This window comes from Saccoglossus kowalevskii, chromosome 19 (assembly GCF_978046115.1).
Source record: "Saccoglossus kowalevskii chromosome 19, keSacKowa6.1, whole genome shotgun sequence".
NCBI lineage: Eukaryota > Metazoa > Hemichordata > Enteropneusta > Harrimaniidae > Saccoglossus > Saccoglossus kowalevskii.
Genome location: NC_140659.1, coordinates 11,535,796 through 11,554,789, shown reverse-complemented (window position 1 = coordinate 11,554,789; position 18,994 = coordinate 11,535,796). Strand labels below are relative to the sequence as shown.

The 18,994-nt window shown below is 34.7% G+C and overlaps 1 protein-coding gene and 1 long non-coding RNA gene across 3 annotated transcripts in view; one reads left to right on the top strand and one right to left on the bottom strand.

Moving 5' to 3' along the window:
• The window catches only part of LOC102803956 (uncharacterized), a 50,262-nt gene extending 31,911 nt beyond the window's left edge, over window positions 1–18,351 (bottom strand). For both annotated transcript variants that reach the window (XM_085493962.1, XM_085493964.1), the window contains exon 1: window positions 18,231–18,351. The gene's annotated coding sequence lies outside the window, so the exon portion shown is untranslated. The remainder of the gene's footprint in view (window positions 1–18,230) is intronic.
• LOC146730275 (uncharacterized) lies at window positions 1,710–2,723 on the top strand. The gene is made up of 2 exons (XR_014927436.1): window positions 1,710–2,069; window positions 2,406–2,723. It is a non-coding gene; the product is annotated as an uncharacterized LOC146730275 (long non-coding RNA).
• Window positions 18,352–18,994: the final 643 nt, after the last annotated feature.

Below are 18,994 nucleotides of genomic sequence, written 5' to 3'. Positions count from 1 at the left end.
AGTGTTCTATTTATAATTGTTTATAATATATTATAATTTTCTCAAAAAATCGGCTGGAGATCACAGACTCAATCAAGTCAGTACCTTTATGCTTGTATTGTAAGTTATCATCAATAACTTAAAGCCCTGTGTGTACATAACAGAACTCCTACGAAGCATCTCACTTATAACAGGAAAATGGATTATTTAGGTCCTCGCACTGTGATGTCATATTTTTATATATATGCCAATCAGCATACGAATGTATGATAAAAATGCCACTCACTATAAACGAGCATTAGTTCGCTATCTGTTCTGACAACATTGGTAAGTTGTTTTATTAACTGACAGATACTTGTATTAATAACAACATCACTGTTTTATCTTTGGATACGAACAACTGTATGTTCATGCACGCAAGACGTAAAGATACACATGACATTCATAAAGCTCACCTGATCTGAATACAAAAGATGAGCGCATTATACACACAAGTTTTATGTTGATTCTGTACACAGGTTTTGATGAAATTTGCAATTCTTGCTGTATTAACAATTCCCAGTGCGCTACATGATTGATTGATTGATAGATAGAATGATTGATTGATTGAACTATGACATGAAACAAGTCGACCAACTGATGTACAAGTATAATATAATGAAGACGCACTACAAATGAAATAATTTCTGGTATTTCCTGAGTAAATAACGCCAGCCTGTGATGCCAATCAGCGATACCGGTACATTCACACTATACTACATTTCTCACCTGTAAACTGATCGGGATGTTATTAGAATGCCCTTAAAAGAACCACAGGTAAAAGACCTTAAAGGAATGTGACTGATACCTGAATCTTTAGGTCATGTCACCTGCAAGTATGCAGTTTATGTGGCATATCCGTGATGCAATGCCGCAAAACACATCAAACAAGGATACTGGTGCAGTCAGTATGTCAACACAGTCAACTTTTAACAGGATTGAGAGTTGGAATTTTAAACATACAGGACATTTTAGCTGACAAACACCTCAGAGTAGGGAAGATAATGGCCTCAAGACACACCAGTTTAATATTATAATACAGGGGTGAGGTTTGACATTTTATTTACCAAGCAATGAGCTTGTATTTCCTACAAGATTACAGTAGTTTTGTTGTAAAATGCTTCACTTTACCAGCTTTACAGAACCTACAAATTATATCGGTAGTACTAATATTCTTAGCAAATTTATACACTTGTACTGACTGATTGAGCCTGATTGGCTACTTAACTCTAACCCCTAACAATCTGACCAATCAGAGAGCAGCTTACATGTATTTGTTGTTTGTTGTTTCTGGATGTATCAAATTCTACTTTGTACATGTATACATGTACATGCTTCAAATGAACTGCATGAATTTGCGAAAGTAAACCCGGTGAATAATTAATACGTTTACAGTATTTGTATGTAGATTTCCTGTTAAATATCTGGCAGTGTGAATTTAATGCACTTCCAATACTAGCCTGACATGTAGGCATGAGTAGGCCCTCGCCAGTCGAACAGTGTTCTCCCCAAAGCGTTTTAGCGTAGCGGGGCCGCTACTCCATTATTTATGCCGCTACTCTGAGAGATTGCCCGCTACTCTGTGGCATTTCCTGTTACTCTTTCTTTTAGCTTGTTAATACACGTGCGAATCTGTTAGTCAGCGTCATCAGCGTCCGGTACTGTGAGCTAAATCAGGTGTGAATGGAAACATGTCAGTGATTACGCAAAGACAATGGACTAATACAGCTTCGTACTTCGACAATAAACACTTTCGCCCTATTTAATTGGGGTAATAGCGAGTATTTTCTCAGTAACATATTTGGCTGGAAGAAGCAACGATGTCAAACAGCAGAAATATTACGTTGTGGTTCCGCGTAGAACGCCCTGCTGGGCCCCTGGTTGCGAGCGATAAACCCACCAGCAACGCGGTCACCGGTACCCCTGTCGGCAGTGGTACTAAACGTGTCCAAGATGATGTTACAACGAAAAGTGCAAAAAAATAAACTCTAGATTTGATGCACAATGGACAACAAAATATACGTGGCTGAGAGAAACATCCGATGGCAAAGGTAGAAAAAGTATTTATTTGTAGCGTTTTACTTGGAAGCGAGTTTTGACCTAGTTTAGTAAATTTTTGTATGGCTTCATTTTTTGCCGATCGTCGAAACATTTTTTTGGAAACGACCTTCTTTCTGGAAGTTCAAAAATTGTTGGCTACGATTTATCAAAGTAACTAATACTAGTATTGTGTTTTGAAATAGTTGGGTAAAGTTTATCGTGGCAATTTTTAAGTTTAGCGACTTTTCAAAATGGCGGCAATTTGTTTATTTTCGTGTTGATCGTGACGATCGTGACGATATTTTTTAAATACAAGTATTGATTCGCTCCTATTTCGTATCTTTTAGGAATGCTGTGACACATATGTGGAAAATTCAACTTAAAAACATCCAGAAATAGTTCTTTGGTATGGAATTCTATGCCATGTATAACTATTACGAAATATGCTATCGATAAACACGTACACTCGGAGATGCACAAGAAGGCCATGTCATTTAATAGAAGTGGGAAGCAAAGAAAATCACGGCGTTCTCAAAAGCTGCAGATCACTGGGCTTCCATGAAAGTCCGAAGAATCAACATTACATAGAAATCACACAGCAGCAGATTCATTTAATCTTTTACATAAATTTGTTAAAAAATAAAGACACATTTTCATCCATGCAAGCCTGTCATTATTGTTTTCTTTATCTTCAGACAAATGCTAATGATATGTAAATTATATGCAAATTAGCCGCCACTCTGATACATTTTTCTGGGGAGAACACTGTCGAACGGCATCCGACCTCACTAACACCTGACAGAATAGTGTACGTTTCGTCAGTCAAAGCCGTGTTTGCATTGTCGGCATAAATCACAGAATATTTTCAACAAGATGATAAACTGAAATTTGCCAGCATCTTATCACACATTATGTCAACAGACAAATAAACTCTGCCGTGAATGATTACTTTTTGATGGCCGTCACTATCTGACGTTTCTGCAATTTGATTGCTATGAACAAAAAAATCTTCGGGGAAGTGAAAAACTACATCGTTCTGTCAGGTGTGTGTTGGGTTTGGAGCACAGTGGAGGGCGCAACTCACGCGACCTCATCAGGCTATTCCAATAAATGTGATAAACAAACTGCAAATAAATCTAAATAATCTGAGAATAAACTTTGAAACTACTATCAATGTTTATACTTTGTACGTATGAATGTAGCATGTCTATCAAGTCTGAATTTGGTGTACTTCCAACCAAAACATGTAGTTTCTATATCCAGATAAAATGATGTCACTATTATGTAAGTGATATTGATCAGTATTATCACGGGTCATGCTTGTTTTTCACAATATTTTACTAATATTATGGTATACAGGGCATAAGTCTCATGCTCGCCTTGCTCTCTGACACTGTACAAAAAATATTGCTACTGAAACCAGAAAGCTCCAAATTGAGTATGGGCTTCTAGGTGATACAATATCCCAAGTACATGATACACAGTATTCAACTGGTCCACCATGTAGTTGTTCCTCATCAATTACTCTGACATAAAGCACTGTGAGATGTAAACACTGAATACAACATGATACTCTGAGTCATTACACACTGTACAGTACATTGCTTGTTAATAATAATGAGTCCAGGTTCCAAATTAACAAATAGCCCATGATACAGACTATTTTTTTTTCACAGATACTATTTAACTAATAGCCTCAAGTGGGTTACAACAAATTAAAAAAAAAAGTTGATTTTCCATCTCTACAAGATGAGTCAATTTATTTGTATGTTTTCAGATTATTGTGCATGGATTTAACATGTACGAGTACATGTACCTTAAAATATGTATTAGAAGCCACGCTCGAATAGTAGCCACACCCATTGTTTTTCCACAATTGAGACCCGAAAATTCACCATATGTGTATGTGAAAATTTCTCATCTGCGTAGATGTTCTAATAGAAACTGCATCCTCTCTGCTGCATTGTACCATATTAATAGAAGGTGCAGCTTCTTATACAGATTTTACATGAAGTTGGGAGCAATGATGATCTATAAGTTATTCAAATACAGTAAGCAACCTAAATAGGATAACAGGTATTAAAGCAGGAGAGTCATCACCTGCGCACACGCGATTGTCAACGCATGCTAAAAATGCAAAGGCTCATGGGTAGACGTTTTTGTTTACGAGTAAATAACGACACGCTATGGCCATCTGACACATGCAGCAGGTGACGACTCTTCCGCTTTAAGTTGACACAAAGAAAAAAACCCACCCTCTCATAGAAAATGTTCACACCCCAAATCTTTTTCAAATGCTACATTTTCACACATGTGTTCTACTACATTATGTACAAACCCTAACATCACGAATATATAAAATTTTAATTTTAAGCCTTGCACCTCAAGATAAATAAAAATCATGGGACTACCATATTTGCTCTATTGCAGGTAGTACTGGTAGCACATCTCCAATAAAAGTGCATTATAAACCAAAACATGCCATTAGTTATATATAATACTGAATCTTTGAAATATTTGACTTATTTAGACCATAGAAAAACATACGTTACTAATAAAGAAAATATGGTATATGGCCATAATATTTTAGTTAACTAGTTTACAATCACAATTGTTCAATTTACATGCACTTATATTGGAGATGCATTATTCAAAGACAATTGCCTTTGTTCTAATAGAGCAAATATGGCATATTCAGTTAATTATGAACAATTATTGTTAGTATTTATTGTCTAACTTTACACCACCAAATTTGTCTGCACTTTTTTTTTTATTTTCATCAATATTTCTAGAAATTAACCCTAATTTTGGAGCCAACAGACAATATTTGAGTCAATTTTCAGTTTTTACTCAAAAAATGTTGATTTCTTGTTGCAATCTTCTGAAGGAAGGTACAGACTATAAAAAAGACTAGACTATTTTGTGAATTTGTGATGAAAAGAGGGAACTGGTGATGAAAAGGTTTAGTGTAGAGTTTGAACTAATATGTAAATTTTAAATGCTAGTACATTAAATTAAATCAAATAATACCAGTTATGAGAAAAATTTAGCTCAGATATCAAAATCTGTGAAATTCAAAGAACAATTAATTGTACTGTTGACAGTTGCATTAAAATGAAACCATACAAAAGAGCCTTGTAATAAAATTGCATGGTACCATATTATATACCAGTAGGTTGTCACAGTTGGATTTTCGAGTCTACTTGCAGGGGGTCAAAACTTCTGATGTAACAGCCGTACTATTATGCTCTTATAGGGGAATCACCACATTGAACAATAAATGTAACAGCTGGCATATTTCACTCACTGAGAATGAACACTTTCAGATCTACATAATTATTGTTTGATTTGATGGTTTTTCTTAGTGAGACAAGTTTATTGAAAACTCAAACATTAAAAAAGCACTTGAAATAATTTTAATTTAATTGCAAGTAGTTATTTTTACTATAATTATCAATGAATCTAATCCCTTCAGAGCTGATAAGGGTGAAATCAATAACCTATTTCAATGACCCCTAAGGTCACACATTCTAGTACATTTCCTATGATTAGCTGTGGCAAACTCGATCGGGATCGGGATTAATTAATCGTTGATGTTTATGTAGAAATTAAATAATGCTGCATTTAAAAAATGAACAAGAGGGAGCACACATAGACGAGGGAGGGGAGTGTTTTTAAAAATTGAAAATATTTTTGAATAATTTTAGTGTGTTTGGTGTCCAGACACATTGTCAGCTGGTGTTGCTGGGAAGTTTTCATGGAGAAAAATGTATTTGAGAAAGATTTCAAGTTGTACGGCAGCACAGAAGTGTGCGGTTCAAAAAATCAGGGCGAGAGTATCAGGGCTCTGCGCCCCTGTTCCCTGGTTTAGAAAAAAACCTGAGAATGGGTATCCAGTCGGCATATGGCGAAATCACGTTCTCATTCATCAAAGTACTTGAGTACGTACATGTGTAACATACTCCCCAAACACTAGCCATGTTGCCAGACAGGAAGTAGAACTGATATTTTCAGGAACATAATATCGTTGACCTTTTTATGAAAATCGATGTGAAATTTCCACTGAATATCTTCAGCATGAAAAGTAGAATTCAGTACAAATTTTATATTTTCACAAATGACAATATCTGGAGATCCTAGAACAGCCAATGGTGGACAAGTACTTATCCAGATATATGACGGTAAAATTAAAAAAAAAAACATTCTTTCGTAGAAGTAATTTCAGTCGTCCTATTTTTTGGGCATCCGTGTTGATGCCACTAAAAGAGTTCTGACACACAGAAGTTGGCACGGACTGAGTTGGACCCTGGCTTTTTAAGTAGACCGAGGCAAAAACTGGGCACGTGCCAGCTCAGTTTCAACTGTTCCCACACGTGCCAAGATCCATCTCGTTCGAATCGAGTTAGTTACTGAGAATAGGGCTACTATCACAGAACTGCTCATCAATAAGAATGACTGTTAAGGTCAAAAGGTCATATTAGCTTATTAAACTCAAAGTAAATAAAATTATTGGATTACATCAGGAATTGTGGCATTTACAATAGCTGTAACCTTTTAAAGGTCACATAACTTGACACCTTTTGGGGGTATAGCTGTCAAAATAATTTCCATAAGGTACATGTAGACGATGTACTATATTCACAAAACAAAACATCAAAATAAACTATTATTTTTGTAATATGTATTGGTTATAATCATGTTAACGTTAGTGATGCAGCTAAACAGATTACATTTTTGTTGGATTTAAAAATAGGAGGAGCAATGTAAGACAGCCATGTAATTACTAGACCAAAATAATCTATGTGGGCACCTATGAATAGATACAGGATAATTATTTTAAAAGCGCATCTTCAATAGAAGCACATGTAAGTCAACAGTTGCATTTATTGTATACAGAATCATTGAAATATGACTTATTTTGAACATAGACACACCCATGCTATTTACACATGCGCTACTAATGGAGTAAATACAGTACATGTATTTGACCTCAAATGGTGTATAAACAATGATGATTACATACAAATACAATGAATCTTTATTGCAACAAAAATTAATTTTCCAATGAGTTGTCTAGGTGTTGTTTAGGATGCCCAGGATGAATATAACATTTGATTCTATATCTTGTAACACAGAGGTTATTTTGGCTCATGTATGAACAAAGAAAAAAAACAACGATTCCCTGTTTATGGTCCCTTAAACAGGTACATTTTTTTGGCATTCTGTTTGTTTAATTTCTCTTCATATTTACCCAGTGCCTGCCAACTGACAAGTAAGTCACAATCAAGGCTGGCAGGGAATTTACATTGAAGTAAGAAAACAAACTTTCCTGACATTGCAGGACCCATACCACAGTGACTGGATCTTATCTCAACACGGCAACAGAATGCCCAGATCAACAATGAGAAGTCAGCTGACTACGACTGTCATTATTGGTGATCATCAAAGTGTGACTCTCCTAAAACATCCTGACAAAAGAATCACTTAAACAGATCAACCAACATAGCATAAATTATGGTGTTCGTCCCCCTACTATTATTCTTTGTCTTTCCCACATTTCTTCAGCAAATATCCCTTATTTCAACGCTATTAAAGCATCAATCGTTTGTAGACACTACACAAGCAAGCCTCAGTCCAATAGTTTAATATTTACAGTTCAGGGCACGGCGCTAATAGTATTCCTACAGCCTGCGACAAGTAAAATTGCCATTCAGACTACAAATTACACGTACTAGTAGTAAATTCCTTAATTCAAAACAATAACGTGGTTGTCCCAGGCATATAACCTAATAGTGCCAATTCAGGTATAATTGTAAATAAGTTTACATCTCTCACAGTAAAGAATCTCTGCTTGCAGTAACTACAGGTACACGAAAAGAGGGAGGGGCGTTACAGTTGTACCTGTGACTTACAGCTGGGTGTGTACATTTGAGGCCAGGAGGAATCCTGTATTTTCTCTACTTATTGGTCATTGAAGCGCATTTTCAATAAATTATAAGTTCATGTAAACCAAAAAATGTATTTAAAATGTACAATGTATTTAAAATGTAAAATGAGTCATTAAAAAACTTATTTTGATAATAGACTCAACTGTCAGCACACATTTTCTGAACTGCTCATCACTTACTAGTATCATTGTAGACTAGCTAGTACTGGAATATGTTATGCACTGAAGCATCTCTGCATCTCATACAACTGTGCTGGAGTGCACTGAACCAAGGATATAAGATATGAGACAGCAGCTGGATCACATCATATCATTTTACCTAGCACTCAATCAACACAGTTCTCAACACATATTGGCTGTTAAGCTTTATTTTACTATTAAAGAAGACAAGACCCATATGTTCTCAATCACACATTCAAATGTGTTTTTTTTAAATTGCTAGGTCATTTCCTCCCCAACTTGTGGCTCTCTTTTTTAGTTCATAAAAAAACAGATGAGCGGATAATTGACAAAATACGTAAATAAACTTGCTAATTGACTTTAATACTGTCTTGAGATATTTTAAGATAGTCCCAGGATTAGTTCAAACAAATTTATTAACAGAATTTTAGGGAAATAGCAGTGTATAACATTGTTTTCCTCGGCGCATCCATGTGTACATGTATATGTAGTAGCTACTATGGTAGATTTTAAAACAAATCAGCTACATGTATAGCATTATACTATGAATAGCACAGTTTTTAAAAATACTGTAAAATGACTACCCCGGTAATTTTCACTGGGTTTAAATTTCCCTGATTTACCATTTCAGGCATATTTAGTGGGTTTTAAATTCACGATTTTATCATTTAGATAATGTGAACACATTCTATGCTAAATTTTACATATTCACTGGGTTTTTTAATTATCGCATTTTCCAGTCAGCGAAATAAGCAAAATTAAAACACAGTGAATAATTACTTCTTTTACAGTACATGTGACAATAAACACTACACAAAGATACTAGGCCTACAGCGCATTTTAAAAACAATCACATATCAGTGTATTTAACTCACATACTGCCTGGTAATTTATAGAGCTGTAGTTAGATTTTGAAAACTTGATTACCAGTGTCATCAGCTGCTACTGGATAATGTTCGGTGCATGGAATACGATGAGTTTATACCATACTATGTTTGTATTCAGGGTAATACCTGAGAACCCACAACACATGAGGCACTGTATGCAAGGTACAGAAGACGGAGTATCAGAGTGAACACCATAAACAGGTATAGTTACATATGGTATCAAGATTTCACTCACAATTAGGGGTATTGTGGTTTGTCTTCCAGAAACATTTGCAATGTTCGTGAATGGTTTTCATAATTCCAAAACCAGAAAATGTAGGGTCATGCATAGCTGAGAATCATGGTATAATTTTCGGGCAGATTAAGAACAAGACAAAAATGGAGATCACATATCACTTTATCCCTGCAAGGTAGTCTACATGCATATGACCATGACCAGGTCTATTAAAGATGCTTTTTTATTCCAATTATAACTTTACCATGTGAAAAATACTAAATAAAGCCACTTCCATTTTTTAAACCAGCCAGAGCACAAAAATGATCCAAAGAATAAACACATGCAGTATTTTGTTGTTCTGTGTATTAAACAACCCTACCCATATTTTCAGACATTTCCTTGACATATGCAAAAATAATGAACACTTAGACCCAAAATGAGGTTTCTCATACACATTTGGGTATTTCAAGTTCCAAACATGAAAGGAATCAATTGACAAAACAACAATACATCATTGTAGAAAACCTCTCTGACTATTTCAACAGGATAGTTATTGAGTAGGACAAACTTAGGAAGTTCCTTGACCTTCACAATATTTAGCTTTTCATGCATGGAAAGTGATCAGGTTGGGCAGGTACATAAATCTAGACTGAACGGGGTGGCACTGTCCTGTACGTAAGTCACAAGTATTCAGTTTATTCAGTCCACTACCCGAATAGAACATCTTGCTTTAAAAGCCTTCAACAGGATAGAAACTACTTGGCTTAAAGGGGAACCTTCCAAGTCCAGGGATTGCACCAAAGAATCATGGGACATTATTGTTTATGTTGTTTACAATGTTAATAATCTATCTTTTGTTATCCATTGTAATTTTAATCCAGAAATTAAATTTTTTGTGAGATTAGGCTTAACTGGAAGTGCCTCTTTAAATAGTACTTTATTTACATTAAGGTTGAGAGCTGAAGTCATTATCAGCTAAAACACATCCGTATCCAGATTTCTAGTAAAAGGGGAAATTTCCACCTGTTTTACATAATTAATACAGTATATGAGCACAGAAGCAGAACAAAACATCAAAACACTACATGAAACAGGTGAATTCAAAACCAGTACCATGATGTCATATCAGTAAGCCTTACTTTGAAATGTACTAGGTACTGTACCTATATTTTAGAATTAGGTATAAGCAAGCCATAATGATGTGGTTTAGTATGCACATGGAATAGTGATTCAAATGACATGGTGAGACAATGTAACATGTGACATCAATGTCCACCTGATTCGATTTAATCTTACCTGAACACAGGGAAAAACATTCAAATTACTAAATGTCCGGTAACATCTCTGAGAACAAGCATCGACTTGATTTATGAACCTAACACACCACACTGAACGCACCATAGCACATTACTCCATTTTGTTTACTGCCGTTCAGTCAACGAGTGCGCATTTAAGCAAATCTGCGACCATCATACTTGACTGGTTCGCCATACGCTTTCAGGTGAAAGTCCTTTCAGATGCTAATCATGGCACTATCACAGCATAATGGGGGCTGTTATTTTCCCACTAAACCTCCTCGGACAAAAGAAATGGTGGCCTATGTGACTGTCCATTCACTGGCAGCTACCTATACAATGATACTGCTTCATATAATAGTGTGAGATAAAAAAATTGGCACAATGAAACTTGAATGTCAATTAGATTCACCTCTGACAAACAGTGAATGGCAGAGAGCAAATGCAACTACTAGTAAGTAGTCAACAAGTGGTGGTACAGACATACCATAGGTTACACCATACATGTATGTGCTTTTAAATTAAAAAGTCTACTCCATAGCATGAATGCTGTAATCTACTTTACTGTTAATAATAACCTGATTTTCACACACACACACACACACATACATACATACATACATGTGTGCGCACAGAGATTTGAATACAATTACCCATGACATAGAGGTCAATGCCTAGCAGTAAATGTACATAGCTTTGCAGTGACTGTGAATCTGGGTTTTGCTGATTCCCACAGGATCCTCACATTCAAGGAAAACATTGGTATCAGATTGTCCAAACTGTGGTGAATCAATGTAAAAATAATTCCCCATGGAGCACATGTTCATTAATATGCATTAAGCTTCTGAAAACCAAGGTCATTTTTTGGGGGGCAACTTGTTCTAATGATGTACAACATGCAAGGGCAATATCACAGAGAAAGTGTATAGAGCACATCATAGCAGGGTTCAACACTGATGAAAAACACCTATATTTGTATAAAACTACAATAATTTGTTGGAATAGTGGATTAATGTCAAACTCTGTTCATAGTCCGTGGAAATGATATTTGCTATCATTGTAAAACATCCACTATCACTTGAAGGATAAACTTGACACCAGAGAATGAAAGAAAAAGAAAGTTAGGGCTGTTTGCCTTGAACACTGTACTAATGAGGTCTTGAACCCAAATTAAGGTCAGGTCACTAATGATCAATATTGATTTGTCTGGTGAACTAGTCACTTGTCAAGTTGTCACTCCAACTACAGCTCCAATTTAACTAGCCCCCCAGGCACACACACACACACCAGCAGCCAAGTATCAGCAGCTACATTGTACATGTGCATGACAGTACATGTCACATTGTGAATGCATTGATGCATGGATGGACAACAAACCACAGTATTATCATATACCTATACAGATTACATACTTAGATGATTCAAATCTGACAGTTGTGGGATCACACTACTCTTATATCATACCTGTATTGATCCAAAATTCTTTGTATAATGTATACAGTCTGGGGTTATCCAGACACTGATTAACATATCTAGATCTAAACCCTAGATCTGGACCGGTACAGTAACTTTCAACTATATGTGGATTTGAAAAACACTTAACGGTACATCAAATAATACAATATTCATTGCATTATATCATTCTCATTACATGTTTACAATAAAACATGTTGAAAAAGGGACATGCAATTTTAGCAAATTGTCGTAAAATGACGTAATAGCGAAAAGTTGATTTAACGAATCTTTCTTGTCATTGTTTATTTCTTTGTTTGGCGGCCATTTTGAATTGATAATAAAGTCATTAGTGACATCTTGAATTAGTGAATCAGTTCTCTCGCTAAATTCGCGAAAAAGACATGCTCGCGAAAAGACACGTTCTACAGTATATCAATGTATATTTTTCTTGGCAAAAATGTTGGTGCGGCATTTTGCCTATTTTTGATAATTTTGAACCAAATAGACATTATTTTCTATTGCCTACTGGTCTTGCTAAAAATTTTGAAACAAATCTAAAAATAAATAAATAAAAGGTTTATTTTTGTGTATAGTGCCAAAAGTTGACTTTGCCCCTCAAATGGTTTACAGTGCATACATAAAAGTGAGGGAGATAATCTATTAATATGTGTGAAATGAGACATTTTCTTGAGTCAACAAAAAATGCAGTTTCAAGTTAGAATTGATTACAGAGAAGCAACCCTTTGATATACAATTTGTACCTTGTATGCTTCCCACACACACACACTTTTAATATTCACGGACAAATGCTGAATTACAAGTCGACACGAAATGAATGAAGTTGTTATGGAGTTATTAGGTTGACCAGTTTTGGGTGAGTGAATACAAAGACCAATAAATCCTACAGACCAGCACTAAACACTACGTTTATTGTTGTGGCAGTGATGCTACATTTATTACTCACTAGTGACCAAGAAAAGCAGCTGTACAGTCATGAAAATAAAACGAATGAAATGTGGCTATAACGCATGTATGACTAAATGTACATCCCACAACTGACAAACAAAAGTCTGCACTGTGCTACTGATGTGTTAAAAAAGTATGAGTAATCAAGTGACAAGTTGCACGGAAAACATCACAATCATGGTCATACCCATGTTATGTTTGTTTTTAGCACACTGTTTCTAGCTTAGACATGAACAGTTTACAACACTAAATTAAAATGTACTGTAATACTAAATTACTAACTATTGAAGCATGATGATTGCTGCCATGTATCATACTCAATAAAGATCCCACACCATATATACATATACAGTTAAATTTGTATTAAAAGTCGCATCCCCAATAGAAGTCACACCCATTCTTTTTGAACAATTGAAAACCAAAAATTAATCATTTTTCATATGTGTAGATGTTCTAATAGAAACCACATCCCCTCTGTTGCATTGTACCATTTTAATATAGGCTGTGGTTTCTAATACAGATTTTACAGCACAATGTGTGTAAAATATATTGTTAACGTGTAATTATGAAATGTACACTGGGTGAGGACAATCGCCCTTGAAATAAAAAATATTAACGCACCTAAAAAATATATACAATAATGTTGGCGTGACTGTAACTTAACTACTTGCTTTATATGTTGTTAATAATATTATATAATGTTTGGACAATGCAATATTGCATATATGGTAACAGTGATTGGGTGCAGTGGAATGTTATTAAGCGTGCCACTCAGTGACAGGCCTAGGGAGGCAACACAAAGGCCACCAGAGGTGACACCATAACCCCAAGCAATTGATATAGTAATACGTTACACAGATTCGCATTGCCGGACCTGTGTCTACTCATAAGCAATTGAAATATTTCAATAAACATTCCATTTTCCTCTTGAATAAAAACCGCCAATGTCAAAAATTCAAACAAACAGATTGAAATGTGTCAATCACCCACATTGCTAAAAATAAAAACTGACATCATTCACAGACAATCACATGAGTTTGAAATCAGGACAGTGAGTCAGTGTGTTATTTGAGTGCCCATATCAATATTATATTTATTTTACACCGGATAGGCCAATTTATGAAATGCATATGAATGTGTCAGATATTGAGTCTACTTTAATACAAGACATGATGAGTTTGAAAAAAAATATTTCAATTCAGATTCAATTGTAGTTTCTCAGTGAAATTTTGTCTTTTGAGAAACTTTCCATGCATTTTGTATGCAGAAAAAACATTTCAAGGGGAAATTGGGCAAATTTTCACAGTATTTTCAAGATTCAAAAAAATTAAAGGGAACAGTGGTGTTGATGCTCTAATAGAAACCACATCCATTCTGTTGCATTGTACCATTTTAATAATAGAAGCTGCGGCTTCTAATACAGATTTTACAGTACTATTAATGTCAATGTGACAAAAAACAAATGTTTACAATTGTCAGACACTGGGAATGTCCATGATTTATCACAGCATCACGGGGAAAACTACTTTTCATGTCCCAATAAGATCTATGAGCATCAGGTCAAACAATTATCATAAACGGAAAGCATTCACTACAACTATGCGAAAAATGAACAAACCAGGTTGTCTAATGTACTACATATTGGAATATTATGCTGTTACTGCTAACAACCCATGGATGCCTTGAATGACCCAGTGTTTATTTTCAATACAATTCAATACGTTCCCAGCTTCTGATGAGATCTGACATGCAATAAGTTTAAAACTTTAAAAACATTTTGAAAACACATGACATCAAACACATACTACAGTGCTGTCATAGTCAGCTAGGTTATTTATGGCCATTTTTTTTTTTTATTATTTCTTATTCATATTTCTGAATTCTCTGCCGTGGACAATGATAAGTTCACGAGTTGAGAAACGTTTAAGATTATATCATTACTACATAACCAGTAATATAAGAATGATGTTTCATCCAGAATCGTCATTTGAATAATAATAAAAATAAATTTTATACAAATAACAATTTTCCCAAGATTTATCTTTAACAAATTCATTTCAATTTGTTAATCAAACTTTGCAGTCATGCCTTTATTGTTATGTGGTACATGTACCTACATGTATATGTGATCATAAAAGTAGAATATCACGGTGATGCACTAGAAAAAAAAAAATGTGAAATCTATATGTACCCGATTATACTTTGTGACAATTAATTATATCTTTTATTTTTCATTGTTGTTCTTTAACAATTTGAGAATACTTGTATTCCATATTTATTTTTTCAAGGCAAACTACATGTATATCAATTTTAGACAAAAATTAAATAAAGAAATGATGGAAAATACAAAATTGCAGGTTTACCAGAGAAAATGCATGGATGTTCAAAAAGTGAATATGTGCTTTCCCATACATGGGATTTGACAACATGATTCATTTATGTAAAGTTATTATAAATACATGTACATTTACAGCTCACTTATTCAACTCAACTACTATCTAATTGACTGCAATAGTGTTATAATTCAATATGAGCAAAAAGCCAAAGCTTATTATGTTATGCAGTATCACAGGAATACAAGAAATAAAGAAAACTTGCTGCAGCTCAGACCACTTTTTTTTAGTGGTCGGCCAAGCTACCTCACAACAATGATGTCATGATACACTGGAACAGCAAATAAGAAGACAGGATTTCAGTTTTAGCATGGGGGGAGAGGATGTAAATCAATAATCTGATAAAGTTTTTAATTGGTGCTGCTAAAGTTTGGGGGCTTGTGATGTAGGTTCATCTTAGAAATAAGAATACTTCTTGAGAAATGTTATACCCCGTGTATAGCTGTGCCTCTATTAATTCTCATTTTTGTTATACTTAATGATTAGAGTTACACATATTGAGTGTATGAATGAAAAATCCCTAGTTAAATCTTTGTTTACCCGTATACAGATTTCGTTTTAACCTACATATCTGTGACAAGGTTATTTTTAGTGACTGGGCTTCCACTAACCCTTACCCTTGGGCAATCCCCAATGGTGACATACATTTAGATTGACAACAACAAATTATGTCACTTCCGCCACCAAGGCTAATGAATCACAAACCATAAATTATCCTCAGCTCGGCAGATCGAGCAACATTTTGTTTTGTTTGATTATTTTTACTAAAACAAACAATTGGAAGCTTTTCAAAGGTATACCAGGTACAATATTTTATCAATAAGAATCTGTCATCAAATGGATGGCAGTGTTTATCAACACCTGTTTGACTTCTTGCATTTAGAGTAATGAATGTCAGCCATGTTTATAATAGGCTACATTGTCTATGACTTTCTTGAGTCAGAGTGTGTTATGTCTAGACACTATGTTATTTGGCTAATTTAATTAAAAATACAAATGGTATCACTATCCAATTGTCAAACTTCACTGATTTCCACTGTAGTCATCATTTAAATACTGTAGAATACTTTATTTTCGCTTGGAATTTTTTTTTGCTATTTTCGCTGAAGGAATGATTCCGTGAAAATAAAATCCACCGAATATACTTTTTTTGGGGGAAGTTACTAAACTAATTGGTAACTGTAGTATGTTTAGTATTAGTGTCATTGCTATGATAAAAGTATTTCATTCTTTATGATGGATGTTCTATAACCTAATACAGTGGTTTCAGAAATTCTTATAATTATTAATTAATTTATTATTATTATCAAATGTTGTTTTAATTATAAATTTGAAAAATTACGTTCCAAACTGAATTCTCGCCTTAACATCACGACGGATGAATACAGGCATCTGAAATGGGGGCAATTCGGTCTACGCGTTTGCATCAGGAAGTGTGTTCTAAAGCAGCTGTCAATCAATTGAAATAGGCGTTTCAACCAGAATATGATTGGCTTTGTGGCACATAATGGAACAATGTAAATATACTATTACTTTGTATGTATGAATTATTATAGCCAATACTGTTGTGTCAAATGGATTTCAATGAAATGTTCGATAAAATATGTTATAAATTACCAATAAAATTTTTGAAATAGCTATTCTGAACCCACTGTACTACACACATCAAAGTATTTTATTCACTAATTCATACTCAATACAACAACAACAAATAGATTTGAATGAAATGTTCGATAAAATATGTGTTATAAACTACCAATAAAATTGTTGAAATCGCTATTCTGAACCCACTGTACTCACTGCACACATCAAAGAATTCTATTCACTAACTAATTAATTCATACTAAATACAACAACTATCATTTCTATTCTCAAATTTAATTAAATACACTTTAGTTCCTAGAGACACAAACCATTTGCCTGTGTATAAAGTAGCTACACGGAAACACTGAAAATCTACATAACTGAACAAGATCAAGGGAACTTCCTGTTTAACTTATTTTAATAACAACTTGTTGGGTGCGTACAATACCCGTGTACACACTAATAGAATCACGGTCACATGCATTTATAATGTCCTATTACTAATGGATTATATATTTATAACATCCACACCACTGGATACCAGAACAAGCCGACATAATACGACTCATAACAGCCCATCGGATGTGACATTCAAGTTATAGTGGCGTGGTTTCCTGACCTACCCGGCAAACAAACGAAATTCATGCCGAAACCTTCAGGCATATCGCTCCATATTTATAACAATAATAGTGTTCTTGCTGTTTCAAAACATGTATCGACGCTCTAGTACAACGTGAAATGCCACGAATATGCGAACGAGCTGTGTTGAAACAGCGGTAGCGCTGCATACAATAGTACTAACCATCCATATTGCATGTTACAGTGTGATCAAGCCATATACGAACATTTCGTTTGAACTTCCGCGATCAGACTACATACACACGCAAGTACAACCGAACTCGCCCCGAAACCAATCTGTTGCTTTGTTTAGAAACAAGCTCAACGAAAAAGCACCTTTTTAATGTATTCAAACAAAGTGCGCGTTAATTGGATCAGAGTCTGGGTGATCGACACCCGGGATAGACTCGATTAATAAAGAACACGTAAATGAATAAAAGCACACAAAAAAGTGGGACTCAGCCAAACACACGGGCCGTAACGCAAACCAGACAGTTCATCGCCAGGCGTTACAGTACATCTGTACTACAGTCCTAGACCGATTCAACGCCAACGCACACTGTCTCAGCCACGATACCTACCGAAGAACAATAATTACAGATGACACCCGAATAAAGCAATTATACTCACCCCACATGTACGAATCCTAATATGTCCAATATTATAACTAGAAGTTCACGTAATTTCAGATCGGACAAGAAGCAACAAACATTAGAAACTGTACTCCGCCATGTTATTATAAGGTCATGACGTCATGGGAAAACAGAGAATCATGGGTAGTAAACAAAGGTCACTGCAGTACACGACGAGTGGCCGGCGATTGGTGCAAATTCGTTGAAGCTCCAACAAGACTATGTTTAAAACAAAATAGGTTCAGGGTTTAAAGGTTGAAATACAATGTGACATCAGTTGATCACTGATGTATGAACTCTAATTTATTAATATATCATAATGATTCCTGTGTGTCATTGTCAGTTGTTAACAAAGTCGAAACATGTAAGAATTTGCACCTAACTTGAAAGCAATTTACTGAAACAGGTCTAAGTTTAACAAGTTCATGAATCTATATATAACTTATGAAGTTGTTCCAAGTTGTCAACTATCATATATTTTATTTATTTATTTATTTATTTATTTATTTATTTATTTATTTATTTATTTATTTATTTATTTATTTATTTATTTATTTATTTATTTATTTAAAAAATGGCTGACTAAGTGATTGCTTGCATAAAAACAGATTTGGTTACTCGCGATTTGTATTTTCTTTGTTTTATTTGTTTGATGGAGCCTTTACTCATCAACACATCAACAATGAGTAATGCTTTAAGGTAGAGATGCAGTTTACCTGACAGGTATTTTAACTAGTTAATTAGGAAACCAAGATAACCTCC